The sequence below is a fragment of the Canis lupus genome, chromosome 32 (assembly GCF_048164855.1).
Source record: "Canis lupus baileyi chromosome 32, mCanLup2.hap1, whole genome shotgun sequence".
NCBI classification, from domain to species: Eukaryota; Metazoa; Chordata; class Mammalia; order Carnivora; family Canidae; genus Canis; species Canis lupus.
The window spans coordinates 15,410,396-15,424,050 of NC_132869.1; the positions used below are offsets into that span (position 1 = coordinate 15,410,396).

The 13,655-nt window shown below is 42.9% G+C and overlaps 1 long non-coding RNA gene across 12 annotated transcripts in view; it reads left to right on the forward strand.

Moving 5' to 3' along the window:
• The first annotated feature begins 3,884 nt into the window (after positions 1-3,884).
• LOC140622624 (uncharacterized) overlaps positions 3,885-13,655 on the forward strand; it is a 177,262-nt gene continuing 167,491 nt past the window's right edge. For 2 of the 12 annotated variants that reach the window (XR_012022312.1, XR_012022317.1), the window contains exon 1: positions 3,926-4,102. This is a non-coding gene — a long non-coding RNA (uncharacterized lncRNA). Of the gene's footprint in view, positions 4,164-13,655 lie in introns of all 12 variants that reach the window. The other 10 variants (XR_012022319.1, XR_012022318.1, XR_012022321.1 and 7 more) reach the window with 9 other exon arrangements.

Sequence of the window (13,655 nt, forward strand, 5' to 3'; positions counted from 1 at the left end):
TTGACATTTCCCCCCAGCTTCATGGAGATAAAATTGACATGTAACATGGTGTAAGTCTAAGATGTACAAAATGTTGATTTGATACACTTATAGATTGCAGAATGATGACCATCCTAGCATTAGCTAATACTTGCATCATGTCCCATAATCACGATTTCTTTTTTGTGGTTTAAGATCTACTCTCTTAGCCACTTTCAAGTATATGATACAGTATTATTAAATATCATCATTATGCTGCACACTAGATCCCCAGAACTTATTCATCTTCTAACTGGTGCAGAGGTAGAAACCATATATTGAGGATCATAGAGCCCATTTACAGGCATGTTAAGGTCAGGCTGGACTAGTTCCAGAGTGAGTACACAATCATACCATTTTCCTTTGGGTCCTGAGAGATGCCTCTGTGGTCTACAGAATATTAGGTTGTGGTTGTATATGTGAGTGCATGCAAGTTATGAGTATAATCATGCTTCTCTCTCAGCAAAGGTAAACCATCATTTTAATTATTATTTATTTAGCCTGACTCTGAGGTCTCTGAACTGCCATTTCTTCATAATAATAACTGTAATAATAGTATAAAAAACCAGCAACAATAATGATAATTGCTTGTCTCCCTGGGGTACCGCGAGGATAAAATGAGATAATGGACTCAAAAGTGCTTCGTAATCCAAAAAGAACTATCATTATACTTCATGTTGCTCAATACCTGTTATTAGCACTGCTGTCTTTGGGTGGGCTTCCTCGTAAGTTGAAGAGAGAGTTTATGTGATACCTTTATTTTGGACAGAGTGTGTAGACACAGCCTTAATATTTTCTCCCTTTTTCTTGGGGGAGACAACAAACTTTGTAGGGAGAATCTACCACGTGCCAGGGGCTTTCTATATACCATCTTATTATAATTAAACATAAAACCTTGTTATTATATAGAATTATTGCTATTACTCTTTCTTTTTCTGAACTATTTAAGAGTAAGCTGCAGATATGAAACCTCAACACCTCTAAATACCACAGTGGATCTTCCATCACTTTCCTTTCCTTGATAACTTTCCTTAATACTTTCCTTAATAACCATCTTACAGTCCTCAAATGAAAAACAAAAAAACATTAATACATTTGCATCCAACTTTTCCCAACTGTCCCAGCCATGGGACAGTTTACCTTTCTGGTCTAGGATCCAGCCCTGGGTCACACTGTATTTAGTTGTCATGTCTCTTGAATCTCCTTTGGTCTAGAATGGTTCCTCAGTATTTCTCTCTTGCATGACTTAGAAAGATTTCCAAAGTAGTGACTTTCCATTCTGAAGCCTGACCTCAGTCCAGGTCTGGTTGATGTGCTTTTACGACCAGACTCGTGTCATACATTCTTGGCAAGAGTTGTACAGAGAGGTTGCTAGGCTCTTGGTACATCATACCAGCAGGAGGCTGATGGTAACTCTTTCCGTTAACAACTGGTGGTATTAATCCTGACCACCTTGTCAAGTTGGTTTCTGTCTCTCCACCAATAAAGCCACCCTTCCCCCCTCATTGCAATTAATAAATATCTTGTGGGGAGATATTCTGAAATTATACCAATATCCTGTTCCTTGTTAAACTTCTACTCACCTGCCTTAGCAATTATTAGTAACTCCCCCCGTGATGGTTGCCAAATGATGACTTTCTATTTCCATCATTCCATCTACATTTATGAGTTGGCATTCAACTGTAGGGAAGAGCTTTCCCTTCTTCCCTACTTATTTATGTATCCATTTTTATCTTCAAGCTCTAATGGACTCTAATTTTATTCAACAGGCTGTACAACATTCACTATCACTTATTTTATAGTTTAAGATGTCCAAGTTTGGCTAGTAGGATGCCCTTCAAGCTGTCTCCTTAGTACTTTTGACATATTTTCATTAACCTCTGAGCACTTCCTTACTTTCTGACCCAGCAAAATATTCCAAATTCATCTTGGACTTGGACTCATTTATTTATTTATATATTTAAGGTCTTATGGATTTCTATTTTATTCAACAACCATTGAATAAATCCATTATTATTATTATTTATTTCACAGTAGCTGCTCCTTTCACCTCTAATCTGTCTCCCCTCAGATTCATCCTATACTTTCACCAGATCAATCTTTTAAAATCTTAGCTTAGCCTACTGTTATTATCTTTTGTACAAACTGGCAGCTTTGAAGAAGCAGAAAAAAATCCAAGCTTCTCACCTGTCATTCAAGATACCCTGTACTCTGTCTTCATCATCCCAGGTATCTAATTTCCCATAATCTTCCTCATTTGCTTCTCAGTGGGTGTCCTAAGCGCCTCCCCTCCTCCTATTCTTCCCTCCCTCCCTGTGTCCCTCCCTTCCTTCCATATTTATCTAGAAGCTACAATGTGCCAGATTTGGCACTCAGAATACAGAAGCGAATGAAACAAAGTTCTTACTGTTGTGTAGCTTGTCATGGAGACAGAATGTAATCCCAGGAATACATATAAATCAGGTGATAATAAATGTTGTGAGAGAGAACAAAGCAGAATAATGAGATTGAGTGGATTTTGTGTAAGTGAAGATGTGTCTGTCTCTGCCTGTATGTGTGCAGTTGTGAGTGCTATTTTATGTAGGGCACATCTAGCACCTCCATGGCTTTGCTTGTGTGTCATTCCTTATGTTTCACATGCTGTCTCCTCTTGACATTTGAGCTTGAATTTTGAAGAAGTGAGATTTTTTTCCCCTCTGCATGAAATTTTCTTGATTGCCCAAACAGTGACTTTTCCTCCTCTGAGCAAATAAAACTTGGTAGAAAACGTGGATCTGTATATAAGAGCACATTATGTTAAAGTGATAAAATTAGGGTAGGCAGTATAAATGGCACAAGTTTTTGAGGTTAAGAGCTAATCTCATCTTTATATTTCTTTTTCCCTCTTCTATCTTATCTCCCTATATCATGTAGTAGATGCTTAATCAGTTTGAATTAAAACATAAAGAAAAGAATCAGTGAAGATGGACTCAAAAGAGGGGAAAGATGGTTAGGCTTTCAGGAGTTAGTGGGAAGCTGACTGTAGCAGCTCTTTCCAGAATGCTGAGCTGTGATCACATCCAGTTCTATCTAGCTTCTGTAAGGTTTGAAGACTCTGGAGTCTCTTCTACTAGGGTTTTATTTTCTAAATTTCAGAGATAGCAGATGATTATTGAATGTTTCACATCAGATTTCAATGTCAGCTGCTCTTGACATTTTTTTTGACGGTTCTTTCTTTCTTTCTTTTTTTTTTTTTTTTAAAGATTTTATTTACTTATTCATGAAAAGACACGGAGAGGGAGAGAGAGAGGCATAGGCAGAGGGAGAAGCAGGCCCCGTGCAGGGAGCCCGACTCAATCCCGGGTCTCCAGCATCACGCCCTGGGCCAAAGGCAGGTGCTAAAATGCTGAGCTGCCCAGGGATCCCCCTGATGCTTATTTCTGATTGATTTTTACTTCCTGGTAAATTTTTGCAACAGATCCTAGGGGGAAAAAAATCACAATGTCAGAATTCATTGCTGTTAAAGTAAGCAAGAAAACAAACAGACAAGCCTATAACCAATTAGCCCAAACTCCTCCACGTTATTGGAGTTTTCTATTTTTTCCACCTTTAAGTAAACATAGTATCTGCCAAATTTATTTAAAAAAATTTTTTTAAAGATTTTATTTCTTTATTCATGACAGACCCACACACAGAGAGGCAGAGACACAGGCAGAGGGAGGAGCAGGGAGCCCGGACGTGGGACTCAATCCCAGGACTCCGGGATCACGCCCTGGGCCAAAAGCAGATGCTCAACCGCTGAGCCACCCGGGCATCCCATATCTGCCAAGTGTAAAGTCTGGGTCACTTTGCGCCCTGAACCCCTAAAGTGGGGGGATGTTTCTTCCTCCCCCACGCGGCTGCGGAGGGCTCCGATGAGCGGCACCCATCGTGCTGCAGGTGGCGCTGTGGACTCGATGCTTGGTGGCAGCGCGTCTCCGGGCCCTTCGTCCGGGGAGGGCGTCCGGCGTCTTTTTAGTTAAACTGCTTCTATCAGCTCAGCGTCTGCGGAGCAAGTCTGAGACACAGATTAGCCGATTTCCGACCCTGAGCGGAAGGTCAGCCGGTACGTGCTCAAACGCGGCGCTCCCCGCAGGCCGGACCGTGCCCCGCGCTGGGCTCCGCAGGTGCGCGCACAGGCCACGGCGTGACCCGGGGGTTTCCAGGGAGCGCCTCCGCCGCGCAGCCTGTCGGGGTTTCGTGCGAGGCTGCGGAGACCGCGGTAGAGGCACCGCGGCAGCCCGCGCGGACCGAGGAGTCGGTGGAGCAGATCCCAGCTCCCCAGGGGCAGCGCGGCTGCTTGGTGTTCCAGGTATCGCCCTGCAAAGGGGGCATCCGCCTGAGGGAGCCTCTTATTGCCCCAAGTCTGGAGCTTTTTGTTGTTGTTAAAACCCTTGGTGCCCAGGAAACTCCGTCTCAGACATTGTGCGTGCTCTATGGTTGTGTGATTGTGCACGCGGAGCACCTAATAGCGGGGTGCCCAGGGGGTCATTTGTCAGCCGAACTGCAGGATCTCAATTTCCTTAATTACACTTGCAGGTTTCAGGCTTCAGAAAATGAATCCCTGTCTTATATCCCTGTCTTATTTTTTTTTTAATTTTTATTTATTTATGATAGTCACAGAGAGAGAGAGAGAGGCAGAGACACAGGCAGAGGGAGAAGCAGGCTCCATGCACCGGGAGCCCGACGTGGGATTCGATCCCGGGTCTCCAGGATCGCACCCTGGGCCAAAGGCAGGCGCCAAACCGCTGCGCCACCCAGGGATCCCAATCCCTGTCTTATTTTTAGGGAATCTGAACAGGTAGAACTGAGAGCATTGGAAAGCACCTCACAGAACCGTGTGCTGGATGACCTTCTAGGATATTGCAATTCTAATTCCCTAAACGCATCTATTAAAGGCATGTCTAACTTGGAGTGTCTCTTATGTTTTCTTGCACTGGAGGGAATGAGATGACACTTCCCATCGTGTTTCTATAATGAAGGTATTAAAGTTGGATTTGATTATTTTGATTTTTTTCCTGTTTATTGTTTTCGGGTGACTTCTCTTTTTACTTGTGACCAGTAGATGGCTCTATGGCGCTCCTTGTATTGACACGCGTTCCGTTGGTGCCACTAAATAGATGAGGTTAATTCACCTCTGCCCTGGCCAGTGGGGAAAATCTTGGGCTGTGTCATTCAGTCCCGCAGGTGAGGAGAATGGGGGGTGAAGGCTCCCCCGCCCCTTGCCCTCATCAGCATCTCAGCCCTCTGTGTCTCGGTTTTTTGAGGGCCTCAGTTTGTGTGTGAGTTGTGTGGAGACAGTAGTCAGATGATGGAGCGGTTGGATACTAAGTCTGGGGCACACGGGCGACAGTCCTTCTGGATGGTCAGTGGACAACATGCTGGCCAGTGTCAATAATAGATCATCCCCATGGTAGAGGAAAGGATGATTAGCATGGCTGCTCTGCCCTATTCAAGAGGGCCTACTTGAATAGAATGGAGTCTGGGTCACCTGTGAGCATGAACGCAGTTTCCATTTGTTTTTCTGGTGCTGGTGTTTATTGCTTGAATGCAGGGGAATGTGGGGGCACATCCACATGTCTGTCCGAATGGAGGCCCTTCATCAATTCCCCACATCACTTCCCTTTTGTCACCCGTCCCTCCTCCTTCCCCATCATTCACTCTAGGGGCGAGGGGTGGGGAAGACTCACCCTATGGGTGTTTGTGCCCAATCATATATTTTCCTAAATCTTTTTGTCTTACTCTTGTGAGGAAGAGATTGCTAATGCTCACTCACATCTGGCTCTTCTTTACTTCTTGGGCACATGTGAAGATGAAGCTTTCCAGTCTCTCCTATGGTCAGGTAGGGCCATGTGACTTGTTCTAGCCAAGAAAATATGAATGGAAATGGTACTTAACTGGTTCCAGGACGTATGGACTAAACTCCATCCCTAGCCCCCACCCCATTCATATGTTGAAGCCTTAACACTACAGGACCTTAGAAATGTGACTATATTTGGAGATGGGGCCCTTACAAAGATAAATGTGGTCAAATGAGATCAAAGAGGGGGCTGCTAATCCAATACGACTGCTTCTTATAAGAAGAGGAAGACACACCACGGTGTGCATATATAGAGGGAAGACCACAAGGAGGATACAAGAAGAAGGTGGCCTTTTACAAGCCCAGGAAAAGCCAAATCTGCTGACAACTTGATTTTGGACTTCTAGCCTCCAGACCTGTGAAAAATTAATTTCTATTGTTTGAGCCACCCAGTCTGTGGTATTTTGTTATGGCTGCCTGAGCAGACACACAGGCTGAAGAATTTTAAATTTTAAAAGGGAGACCCCATTCTCTTTCTTGTTTTGTGGTACCGACTTTCATGTGTTCTAGATGATGTTGCTAAAGATTGAGGAGGAAGACCCAACCCAAATAAGTTTTCCTGTGCCAAGTCACTGATGTTTCTGGTTGGTTTTTGCTGTAGGATAGCTTAATATTAATCAGGAAGACTGATTCAACTTGGACCTTGCCTTTTGAAAACAAATGCTAAGCATTTGACCTTTTATATCTGCAGTTCCATGGCATGAATCCTCCTTGAGGCAAGCCATGCTTCATGTCTGAATGCATGACTGGGGCTGGCTCACAGGGTAACTGGGAATTGGAGGTGAAAAGAATTGGTTAATACATCAAAATATTCTACTGCTACAATTACATAGGCCTCAATGGACCTAAGAGGGTTCCTCTTAGTGTTCAAGCTGTGCCCTCCAGGTCTCAGAGATTTGCTCAGATGCTTCCGATGGGTGTCACAGACAAGGGAAGCCTCTGGCTTTTCTGTCTTTAATGAGAGCAACTCTACCTTTGTCTCTTCAGGGTTCTGTTGAGGCTTAATTTATTTATTTATTTATTTTTTAAATTTTTATTTATTAATGATAGTCACACACAGAGAGAGAGAGAGGCAGAGACACAGGCAGAGGGAGAAGCAGGCTCCATGCACCGGGAGCCCGACGTGGGATTCGATCCCGGGTCTCCAGGATCGCGCCCTGGGCCAAAGGCAGGCGCCAAACTGCTGCGCCACCCAGGGATCCCTGAGGCTTAATTTAAATGAAGAGTTCTATTGCTAAAGAAATTTTTAAAAATCACTGTGATAGTTCCAAACAGTCAAATAAATACCGATTTCATGAGGATATATAGTCTTTGTACCTTGAAGTTTTGTTTGATTCAGGCAGAGCACTGCAAGGTCATGGGGTTCAGTTCTGCTCACTTCCTTGATCTTCTAGTGACAAAAAAAAAATCTCTGACTCGTGGAAATAGACATGTACAAAGTAGAAGCTTTACTTATTGTGGGTCTTTATGTATTATGTTTAAAAGGGTATTTATGGAAGATACCAATGGCATATAGTGGTACAGTAGTGATACTAGAATCATGGCCTGAACTCTGGGTTTCACATACTGTCACTTCCCATCCTGTGCTTACAGCAGACATTGCTAATTGATCACAGAGCTAATCATTGCAGAACCCTGATATGATCCTGCAGTTCTCAACACGGTGTTCTATGCAGCCTCTTCCAACTAATTGATGTTAGTGCATGAAATGAGACCTCTTTTATCTTTATGCATGATCGATAATGATTGGAATTCATCATTGATGTCTTTGAATGCTGGATTTTAGAGTTGTATAAAGTTGGTACCAGAGTAGTCAATACTTCTGGAAGCCCACAATGGCCATCCTGATTTAAATTCAAGTTTGAAGGCAGCCCCGGTGGCCCAGCAGTTTAGCACCGCCTTCAGCCCAGGACGTGATCCTGGAGACCCAGGATCGAGTCCCATGTGAGGCTCCCTGCACGTAGCCTGCTTCTCCTTCTGCCTCTCTCTCTCTCTCTGTCACGAATAAATAAATAAAATCTTTAAAATAAATAAATAAATAAATAAATAAATAAATAAATAAATAAATAAATAAATAAATTCAAGTTTGAAATGTGTTCTATGTAAAGATCCTGTTGAGTTTGAAATGAGACCGGGTCAAGATCCTGGCTGGTAACAGACTGCATACCCAATGTGGTAAAACTAGAGAATGTACTGAAGGGTCTCTGAAGGGTCTCTGACAGGGTTCAGGGGAGGATCAAGGAACCCTAAGAGGGATGGTGAAGCACCCAGGTATTAGTACAAGTGAAAATAAATTCTCATCTTCTGGCCTGAATGCAAACAGAAGGTACAGTGTTTAAGGATACTGGGGATCTGGAGACCTGGAAGAGGCCCCTTCTATATGAACTGGTCCTTGGGCCTTAGGCTGAGGGACAGAACCAAGGGAGATGGAGCAGAGAGGGAACTGGGGGAGCAAATATCCTGACCCTTCTCTCCTTCTGCCATTTGATCTTTCAGTGCCTTCTAATGTCTGAGCCCTATGTACTGAACAGACCCTTCAGTAAATTCTTTGCCGTTTAATGAGAAAGCCAGAGAGTGAGGAGAAGCTCAGGTAATGCAGACCACAGAGCTTGGCCTCCAGGGTACAGAGAAGGGAGAATGGATCTGGTGGATGGGATGAAGAGTAATCAGCGTAGGGAAGTATCTGTACCAGCTCGCTGAGAGCAGAGACTTGATCTGACATGTTCATTGCTATATCTCCAACGGGGTACAGTGCTGGACACATAGTAAGTACTAAACACTGATCTGTTGAATGAATGAATAAATATCCTGCATACTGGACATATGGCCTTTATACCAAAATGCCCAACTTGGAATTTAGGAATTATCAGGACATTCTGTGGATGTGTTAGACATGGCCTTTGTCTACTAGGAAGTGGACTTTTAGCATACAACTAAAACAGTGTGTTTAATTTGATTCTACTTCCCTGTAAAGTGTTGGTTTGAGGACCCAATAAGTTTCTATATGTTTTACAAAGAACTTCCATTTCCATTTCAGTTATCTATTACTGTAGAACAAATCACCTCAAAACTTAGTGACCTAAAGCAGCTCTTTCCTTTTGCTCACAGTTTTTTGGGTCAGGCGTTCCAGAAGGTATCAGCTGGGTGGCTGAGGGGCTGGGAGGATCTGTTCCTAACATGGCATCTTCCTCTCATATCTGGTGTCTTAGGGGCTCCCTCGCCTCTCTTTCTCCACATGGCTTCATACTACAGGGCCCCTCCACATGTCTTGGGATTCTTGGAGTTTGTTGATCTCAGGGTTGTAGCCCTTTTTAATGGTGGCTGGTCCCCTAAAGACAAGAAACAGAGTTTCTGGAAAAGTTAAGGGCTGTGCCTGGAATGGGCACAATGACTTCTGCTGTATTTTATTGGTCACAGTAATCACAGGGCCAGCCCAGATTCAAGGTGTTGGGGATACAGGCTCCACCCCATGATGGAGCAAGTTCACACTACAGAAGAGCAGGTGGAATGGAAAATGTTGCCAATTTTAGAAAATACAGTCTGTTGTAACCCATTTGTATAGCACTTTATTTAGCTTGTTATTCCAGTCCTTTCTCAGGCTTCTCTCTTGATTTTAGCTACAATTTGTTAAGCACTTAGTGTACGCGAGGCACTGTGCTAAGTAGGCCTGTCCATTATCTCCATTTAATTCTCACAATCACCCATCAGTTATTTCCATTTTGCAGATGAGGAAGATGAAGTACAGAGAGAACAAAGATCTTGCCTGAGGTCACTCAGGTACTAACTCAAAGTGGTTTGGTTTTAGAAAGGATTTATGATGCTTTCAAATACATATAAAGCACAAAAGTGAGTAAAACAAGTAGATTAGAAAACTGTAGCTGAGGGGTGCCTGGGTGGCTCACCCAGTGAAGTGTCTGCCTTTGGCTCAGGTTATGATCCCAGGGTCCTGGAATCGAGCCCCACGTCAGGGTCCCTGCTCAGCAAGGAGTCTGCTTCCCCCCCTCCCCCTGCTCGTGTTCGCTCTCTCAAATAAATAAAATCTTAAAAAAAAAAAAATTGTAGCTGAGCGAAAGGGAGGATGAAATTGGTGGGAGGTTAGTGTGCACAGGGCCTGCCCTTGGGTTCTGGGAACTTGCCTGGGGTAGGCCATACATTTGGCATTAAGACTTCTAGTAGCCAACACAATGAGGGCAATGTGAGCAGTTCATATGAGAGAGAGGGGAACTAGTGTCACTATTCCTATTCTTGATGTTGAGCTCAGGAAAAGGATCCTCTCCATCTTTAGCAACTCCCAGTGTCTGTTTTCATAGGGCTGTTTCTCTCAAAATGCCTCAACATAGGCTGAGGCTTGAGACAGCCTCAACAAGAATTAAAAAATACATATATATGTGGGGGGCACCTGGGTGGCTCAGTGGTCGAGCATCTGCCTTTGGCTCAGGTCATGATTCCCGGGTCCTGGGATCGAGTTTGGCATCGGGTTCCCTGCAGGGAGCCTGCCTCTCATGAATAAATAACCGAAATTTTCAAATACATATATACATACATATATATATTTCAAACATCTTCATTAATCTTGTATAAAAATAAGGTCCATGGAGGGGATCTCTGGGTGGCTCAGCGGTTTAGTGCCTGCCTTTGGCCCAGGGCACGATCCTGGAGTCCTGGGGTCGAGTCAGTCCCACGTCGGGCTCCCGGCATGGAGCCTGCTTCTCCCTCTGCCTGTGTCTCTGCCTCTCTCTCTCTCTGTGTGTGTGTGTCTATCATAAATAAATAAAAATAAATCTTTAAAAAAAAAAAGGTCCATGGAGAGTTCCTGGAGCTAAGGGTGCAGCATGAGGTTGCACTTTTTAAGTTACAGGCCAGGCTCCTGCTGAGGCTAAGTATGGGTATTAGGGGGAGAGGGGTGCTGCAAGCAGCATTTGGGGCAGGGGCGAGCGATGCTGCACTCCCACCCTCCCTGGACCCCTGTTCCCCCGCTCCCACCCACCGCACCCAACCACTTGAGGTGGGCCCATCTCAGAGAAGGCTGAAGCGGCAGAGGGGCCGCCAGGGCCCAGTGGAGCTAAGGACCACCTTCCTTGGGCCATGGCTTGCCAACCACCATCCCGCACTGAGTCTATCTGCAGAAATAGTGGGCTAGAGCGAGAGGTCCGAGGTGACCTGCGTGGGGGTGGGGGGGTCCCGGAGGGGCACTGGTGAACACCTCTGTGGCCTGTGTCTGAGCAGATGTAGGGTTGATTCTGCAGATCTGTGATGATACTTTCAATGAATATATCAAATATATGTGATATATATGATATATCACAAATATATGATAACATTTATATATATGTTACCATATATAATATATAAATGATATATAAATATATAAAATGACATATACAAATTACATATAACATATCATATAAATGATATATATAAATGACATAATATCATATATAAATGATAACATTTAATATAATATATAATATATATTATAACATTTGATGTAAAAAATGTTCCCCTCTCTCTCATGTGAACTGCTCACATTTCCCTCATTGTGTTGGCTATCATATGTATATATGATAACATTTGATCTTAGGAAGCAATGCCCTTGAGTAAACTCATCATGCCTACCTCCCTACCCCCAACCATTCAGAAAGCGTTAGTCTGGGGGATCCCTAGGTGGCTCAGCAGTTTAGCGCCTGCCTTCCGCCCAGGGCGTGATCCTGGAGTTCCCGGATCGAGTCCCGCATTGGGCTCCCTGCATGGAGCTTGCTTCTCTCTCTGCCTGTGTCTCTGCCTCTCTCTCTGTGTCTCTTGTGCATAAACAAATAAAATCTTAAAAAACAAAAAGAAAATGTTAGTCTTGGAGAGAGTTAGAGGATGGTCTCTCAAGGCTCCTTAAAGGGGCTGGGGGATCCATGAGATAGGGGGTCTGGGGGGGGCAGTGGCAGGGAGGATTCCCTGGGGGAGAAGCTTTCTAATTCCTGCCTGAGGGAGGTGGGGTTTTTCTCTCACTACTGCTCCTGCTGGTGATTTTAAACCAAGTCATAAAATAAATAAAAATGTAAGAGAAGAAAAAAAGAAGAGAAAACTTAAGGAAAATGGTAAAAGCAGAGTAGAAGTCTAAGAGAACATTAAAATAAAAACATTGAGACTTGGTAAGAGAAAGTTGAGAGAAAAAGAATAGAATAAATGTTTTAATAAGAGAATAAAGCCAATACAGATAAAAGCTCAAGACTTAAAATAGTCATGAAAGATGAATTAAGTAAATTTAAGATAAAGGAAATAGAAGAACAGACAGAATCATTGAAAGAAATTGAGCGGAGTGTGCACACACACAAAGAAGCCAAAGTCAGATTGAAGTTAAAAAATAAAGTTAGCAGACTATGAATAAAATTTTAAAAATAAAAATGAAGAATTAAAAAGTAACGAGATAAAGAAGATTTAAGATAAAAGATACAATAACTTAAACCAACAAGGTCAACAAGGTGAAAGAGTAAATGCATCAAAGTAAAAGATAAAACATCAAGAGAATAAAAGACTAAAAATGGAAAAACATGCTATAAAAATGTGAAAAACATAAAAGTTGATGGGTTTGAAGCTTAAGTACAAGATAAGGAATTCAGAATGCTTTTCAGTATTAGTACTTTAACAAAGAGGATTAAGGGAAAATATTTTAAAAAGAAAATAAAAAAGCTTGAACAGAAAGGGATTGATAATAAAGGAAGAAGAAAGGAAAGGAAAATTTAAATTAGCACAAACCAAGACAATAAAATCCTTAGCAATAACAAAGAAAAAAAGCCAAATAGCTTTGTAATAGACCCAGAATGTCTACCTGATAGACAAATGTCGAACATCACAAAAATAATATTTATCTATTACAAATTCCTGAGGCAGGGCTGGGTCGCCATATTGGAGGATCTCCCGCAGTAGTAGCAGGGACATTTTGGCAAGATGAAAAAGGCAGGATAGGTATGAGATGCCCTTTACTTTCTGACTAGAAGGTTGCGCTCTCTGCCTTCAACACTTTCTTTTTGCAATATCAACATGGCAGTTGCTCTGTAACTCATCCTTCTGGGGTTGTGGTAGGGCACAAGCATCTTGGGAAAAACCCATATGGGAAAGTAATTCCACAGATGGTGGGGTACAGAGAAATGAGGGTAGATGGGAGGAGGAATTAAATTAGCTCTACTCAGATATACAAATGGTCAACAAGTACATCAAAGGTGCTTAGCATTCCTAATCATCAGGGAGATGCAATTCAAAACCACGATGAGATATCACCTCACACCTGGTAGAATGGCTATTATTGAAAAGACCAAAAAGGGGCACCTGGGTGGGTCAGTGGTTGAGCATCTGCCTTTGGCTCAGGTCATGATCCTGGGGGTCCTGGGATCAAGTCCCACATCAGGCTCCTCTTGGTATCAGGTAACCATCACGTAACCAAGATACAGAAACCACCTAAGTGTCCATTGATGGATTAACGGATAGGTGATATATATATTAGATATATCACCATGTAAAAAAGGATGAGTTCTTCTATACCATAAAAAAAGAATGAAATCTTATCATTTGGGACAATGTGGATGGATCTTGAGGGCATTATGCTAAGGTGAAATAAATCAGATAAATAAATACTGCATGAGCTCACTTTTATGTTGAATCTAAAATACCAAATTCAGAGAAACAGAGAACGGATTGATGGGTGAAGTGGGTGAAGGTGGTCAAAAAGTACAAACTTCCAGTTATGAGAGAAATATATTCTGGGGATATA